Source organism: Aptenodytes forsteri, unplaced genomic scaffold (genome assembly GCF_000699145.1).
Source record: "Aptenodytes forsteri isolate BGI_AS27 unplaced genomic scaffold, ASM69914v1 Scaffold71, whole genome shotgun sequence".
Taxonomy (NCBI): domain Eukaryota; kingdom Metazoa; phylum Chordata; class Aves; order Sphenisciformes; family Spheniscidae; genus Aptenodytes; species Aptenodytes forsteri.
The window spans coordinates 2679263-2685968 of NW_008795923.1; positions in this window are offsets into that span (position 1 = coordinate 2679263).

Consider the following 6706-nt stretch of genomic DNA (forward strand, 5'->3'; position numbering starts at 1 on the left):
CTTTATTTTTCTTTTTCTGTTATCTGAAGATTATAAAAAACCTATTAGCACAAAAATTCCTGTTTATGGTCAGTACTTTCATTAAAATATCTCTTAATTGATTTTTTTTTTTTTTTAAGAAGAAGCAGCAAAAGTTCGGAAACATTCTATGGTATCTTTTGTATGGAATTGGGGCAAGAAATGGGGAAATATCTTCACTTTGATAGGAAGTACTTCCATTGACAACTGATTTCTTAATTTCTTCTTCCAAACTGTACAAAATATAAGTCAAGATTGCTTACAGATATAAGTATTACATCTGTATTACAGATAATTCTCAAAATTTCGGTAGATCAGGCTGGAAGAGCCTATGAATATTTATGCTTATACACATATTTCTGAAACCACTGAAGTTTCCTCCTTTCTGTAAGGTCCAGTCTAGTTTATTATTGTTTTTATCTCACCACCTTTAAGACCTGATGAGAGCTCAGCACTGTAAGTTACTCCCTGAGCCTTACTAGGGTGATGCCTGAGGTTGTCCTTCCAGGACTGTATTCCTCATATATGTTTGCCTCCCTCAAAAAGATGTTACCAGTCTGTAGGAAAAAGAACACCCTAAGATGCCAACAACTGGAAAAGCCTAAAAGCTTACATATAAAAGAGGTCATATGCTATAACAGATAGAAGCTTTATGATACGTTTATATTCTCAATGGATATGAAAAGATAGGGGCCAAATATGAGACTATAGGGCCAAATATGATATGCTAGTTAGCACTGAAAAATGAAGGTGTCAGCATGGAAAAAATGATAGGGAAATTAAAAGATATTTAAAAAATTAAAGAAAGAAGTAATTAAGAGCATGGAGATTTTCCGTTTCCTTTATTAAAGGAGCTTGTATTGAACAAACACTGGGAAATATATAAATGAACCAAGACGACAACAGACACTAAAGACAAAACTGCTAAGAGCACAACCAAGTTATAGTTTCTTGGTCCAGGGCCCATCAAAAGGAAAAATCAGTATCATCCAAGGTTAAAAGTGACGAAAAACTCCTAAGTGGCCATAGCTGTCCAAACAGGAAGGAATGACAGAGTAGTTCAATTACACTGAACATGAATTAAACACATTTGTCAATGAGTTCTAATGGCAAGATACAGTGACTTTTATGCAGGTGAAGTCTTCTGAAGAAGCAACTTCTCTTATATATTGACTATAAGTTTGAATAATATCCTTTATGTTAAAGATTCTTTCAAAAAACAATGTCACCTTGCATTTTTCCTACAATGGGCAATATAATGAGACTCGTCAGTTCTTCTAAAAATAATATCCATGTTTTGCTATCAAAAAATGCTATCAAGAAAGTGGTTCTTTAAATATATTATGTAAATGTTTTCCAAATTTAGTTCTTTGTATACAAATATATACATATTTTATGTGGCTGAATATGATTTTACAGATCATTGAAGATTTACACAGCCAGCATTGAACTCCTGGAATCCACATTTTACTCATATTAAAAATGGTCATGTTAAACAGTCTGTTAAAAATGGTCATGCTGATGTATCTAACTTTATTGAAGTTGTCTTATGATGTCAGAACTGTTTGTGCTAGTCTCTTTACAACCCAAAAGGCAAGTTCCTTCTGTCACCATCCCATTACTTTTTAAAAGAGATCTGACAGGCTCAAACATTCTGCTTATCTAACTACTGATTGAGAACCGAACTTCTGCACTGCCAGATAACCACTTATCTTCAAGCAACATAGTATTCTAAAAATTTAACAGGTTGCGGTTATTAATAATTGCATCTGCTGAAGCTGCAGCCCACAGAATACACCGTATTTTATTAGAAGACTGTGTCTTCCAGAAAGATACTTTCTCATTTGGGAACTGCTGTGTCATTGTTGAGCTATGAGAGAGTACAGGTACTGCGTACATCTACATCATATCCAAGGCTTCCTACCCAACTACATTGCTTTTGTAGCATGATTCTCCTGGTTACTCAAGAAAAGAGAGGGTGAGCACAAGAAATGCCAAGGTAGGAAAGTGTTGCTTTTGAATTACTAAATACCATAGGAGTTCACTGGAATTACTATTTTAAAATCCAGTTATCATAAGCTCTGTGGTTCAATAATGTTAATGCTAAAGTATGGCTATTTCCTAGCCATTATTGTTTTTAAAATGTCTAATTCTCAATTTCAAAGCATCAGATGGGATGTATTTGCTTTGGCCATTAATGATGACTAACGCTAAAGCAAAGAGACTAAAGGTTTTAAATCATAAGACCTGAAATGGTATTTAGAACAGTAGAAAGTTCAGGTTTCACCCCTTTCAAAGGTCAAATGGGAATAAATAAAAAAAAAGACAAGGCCCTGAACTTTTATTAAAGCAATAAGATCTTGCCTTTTTATGGTGTCTTTTGTCTGAGCACTGTACAAACACTAGTAACATTAAAAGTTCTGCAAGCCTTGGAGTCTCCATTTTACAGATAGGAGAAAGCGAGGGATAGAGAAAGTTATAGTCTAAACTCTCAGCAGTGCCACTTAGATCAATCTTAGAAAGCATTTATGCTATATTAATTTATGGTATTACAGAATAGCCAAAATTCCCAATTAATTTACAGAAGAGATGAATAATCCAGTACTAATGGAGCCAGATCCGGAGGTCCTGAAGATGCACCCTTAAAAATTAAAACTGTCTTGCTCACAGCCACACATAGGCAGCAGGAGTGACACTAGAAAGCTCTGTTTGACTTTTTATCTCAGGATTTACACAGAGCAATGATTCAGCAGATAGCAACCAGTGGAATCGGTAATGTGCCCTTTGTATATATAAAGGCAAGATCAATTTACAGTTTGCGTTTAGTTTCTTTAGGGCAAAAATCAATCTTACTGTGGCTTATTATGAATGGTAAGCCTCTTTGAAGCCAGGTCAACTGAGACTTACCTAGACAGTGGGGAAGTCCACCAAGCCATATTTTGGCTTGCACTCTGTAAAATGTCAGTGCTTTAATTCTACTCTTTAACTGGTACACAGAGCTCCCTTACAAAGATCTTTTAAATCTAGTTCACAGTTGTATTTTCTGTTGCTAGAAAAAAACCATATGTTTGTACCATGTGACAGAACATTGTGTAGGTGCACTTCAGCTACACCAGAGCACGTATGTCCATCAGTACGAACATAAGAAACACTCAGTGCATCAGACCAGGGGTCTGTCTAGCCCTCTATTCTGTCTGGCACTGGGAAAAGTTATTTAGGAAGAACATGCAACCCTGGCCATTTCTCTTGGTTGTCTCCCAGCATCCACAATCATTGGATGGGTGTTGCTAGAGGATACATCCATGCCTATCCCCCTTTAGTATCTGTTTATGGATTTTTGACCATGAATTTATCGAATCCCTTCATGAACTTGATGATGCTATATGCTTCTACTGATTTTCTACTAGTTTCACTGAATACCATCTAGTTCTTGTACTGCAGGATTTGTTGAATGATAGTCTGTATTCATCTTACTCAGCAGCACCTTCATGGTTTCATTATAACCCCCTTCAGTTTTTTCCTCTCCAAACTGAGAAGTTACAGCCTTTTTTGTCTCTTTATGTAGGCACCTGCTCCATCTCTTTAATTATTTTAGTTGCCCTTCTCTAGATCTTCTGTAGCTTCTTACCAGCTCAATAAACATGCATTGCCAGACTAAACCGATCAGCTCAGCCTGTGCTGGGTTGGGCATCCCTGCCCGGTTTTTCTGTGTGGTGTAGTCCTGCCACAGAAGCATGATTTTACATCCACTGACTGCAACAGTAAGATTGCCCTACATTCCCATCCATTGCGATCAAAATAGCTACAGTAGCTCCCATTGTATGCAAAAAAAGTTTTTTCCTTTTAACTGAAGGGATAGGAATAGAACAGGAAGCTATTTCGTTATGCTTTTAAAATGGATTTGGAGATGCTGGCAATCTCCAGAAAAGCTTCTTTTTACCTCCTTTTGTGTCAAACTTCACAAAATTACTGCTTGGCCGTACATTGACCCCACACAAAGCAGCTTGTGCATTGTGATTGCCTGGATCAAATCAAGTTTTAAAATATAACTTCCAAATAAAATCCAAATTCTCAAGCTGTCTTCCGTATATAAAAGTGACAAGGTCCTTTTAATTTTTCAGTGTTCTTTAACAACCGATGCCTCTAAAAATGTGATTTCCATGTCCTACAAGTAAGAAGAGACACAGCAGTTTTATTAAACAAAATTATTAACCTGAAGGGTTCAGAAGAAGGAGAGAAATGAGCTGATTATTGACTTGTTTGATTAAATAGGTGCTGCAACTCCATTCTGGGGCAACTGTATTAGTGACCTGGTTCTGTTATAGCTTTTACAGCTGTGTTAGCCAAGCGGTAGGGATATTGTCTCGGTATTCAAAAGTCACAAATTCTTCCCCTCCTCTGCTACTGACTCCTGTGTGACTATAAGCATGCTGCTCAGGTCACAGATTTTTTTAGCAAAATTCCATAGGAATAAAGCCCTTAAATCTTTTAAACTTTTCCTTGTTTTCCCTAATCTGTGCCTATAATGAAAGCATAGTATTACTATGTGTATCACCCCAAATCATGGAAGACCGGGGGTAGCTTCATGTCACTCAATTTCAGAGGTAAAAGATTTAGACAGCTGAGTGATCCAAACACCTTTCTGTTCAACCAGAATAGTAGGGTGCCTTCAGCAAGTGAGTTGTCTGACCTATTTTGGAATATATTTACGCTGTCATGTAACCTAGGTTCCTGGTTTGTTGCTGGGTCCTGATCATCCACATTGCTAAAGAAGGGGTCCTCTGGCCTCCTGGGGTCTCTTTGCAGTGAATCCAAAAGACAAAGCCTGAGTGTGGCTCTGTTAGCTTGTTATGGGCCTTATTCCTCAAAGGCAATGGGGATGATGTTCTGCCAGATGTGGCACGTTCACTCTCCAGAGATCTGCAAACCACCCCAAACCTTGCCCTGTCAAGTACCGTCCTTCCTTTAAGCTCATGGCAGGCCTCAGAGCGTGCAACATACACTTCCACCGCCAGTCTATAAATATGCTGCTCTGTGGACCACTTCTTTTCAGACACTTTGAAGCGAAAGACACAAATATTATAGCTACAGACATAAGCCTCAGGATTGCAATCAGGGTACCAGAAGAGGCCTGGGCCAAGTTGCCTGCAGTGTGGGAGCAACCATCCAACTCTAGAGGAGGTTACTCAGAGGCACAGGGGCACAAATCAGTCCTCACTTTTGCCAGACAGCCAGTTTATGGCAGTTGATTCCCTCAGTGCCTCCATACCCTCCTTGGGCATACTCGGGTGCTTTATGTAGGAGATTTAGGAGCACTTTAAAATGACAGGTAGGCCAAAGTGCCAGTGGTATATGCATTACTAAAGCACTACTAATGTCATGCATCTATTTACCTAAGTCCTTTTCCCCAAAGCTGTTGTTCACTAGAGTGTAATAATTTTGATCTCTTCATACTGTCACTGCTTCTTGCTGAAGCTTGAAAATATCACAAGGCTAAATGAGTTCTTAGTTTACCTTAAAATAGACTCAAGTCGTTCTAAGACAAATGTAGTTTAAATATGAAGCAGAAAAAGGTCTCTCTGGAAAAAAATACTTGGATCTCTGCCAAAGCCACTGCAAAGTTTGCCATTTCTCCATTATTTCAATATTCAAGTGCTAGACTGAAAATGACTCTTGCTTTTCTTCACAAGGACTACTTAAAAATGGAAATGACTATAAATTGCTAGGCAATAATTTCTCTCAGGGGGTCTGCTACTTTTTAATCTTACTTACATCTATCATTTCTCCTATTTACACCATCCTTCAAATGTTGTATTTGCTTCAGGCTGTTTATCCTCCATCATGAAACTTCTGTGCTCTGTCTGCCAGACAAAAATATTCCAAAGTAGGTGAACGCCAAAACCAAAAGGGATGCCTGTCTTAGCTGGCACACCTGATGGCTACAGCATTTATACCGGGTCAGGTAAATTGACCTTCCGTGGGAGTCCTACCACAGAATAAATACAATATAGATTTTTCATATTCAGGATAAATAGTTGATTATTCCTCAGCTCACAGGCAATATTTTATCCTTAACACCTCTTCTGAATGAAATAGGGTCCTACTGAAGTAGTGAACTTTTAACAACCACTTAAGCCATGGAGAAAAAAGCCTTTCTGTCTAGCACTGAAAAAGGCTGGAGACCCAAATGTAGGTCGAGAGAGCCTGTGGAACATGATACATTGAGAACTTTCCTCTTGAAACCCTCAAGAACTGTTCTCCATATAGGCAGGCGGGTAAACCCCTTCATCTATGTAACTTCAATAGTCTTGCTTCCATTTTGGTCTGCTAATGAATTATCTACCTATACACATATGCACAACACAAGCGAGCCAAATCCTATTGAAATTTGTATGTCTTCAGGACTCAATACAACAGTGCAAAACTTCAGTAGTTCCTTAAATCTTATGACTGACATGAAAATATCTCTAACAGTGTCGTGGTTTAACCTCAGTCGGCAACTGAGCACCACCCGCCCGCTCCCTCACTCCCCCCCACCCCCGGTGGGATGAGGGAGAGAATTGGAAGAGCACAAGTGAGAAAAACTCGTGGGTTGAGATAAAAACAGTTTAATAATTGAAATAAAATGATAATAATAATAATATGATAATAATAATAATACACAAAGCAAGTGATGCACAGTACAATT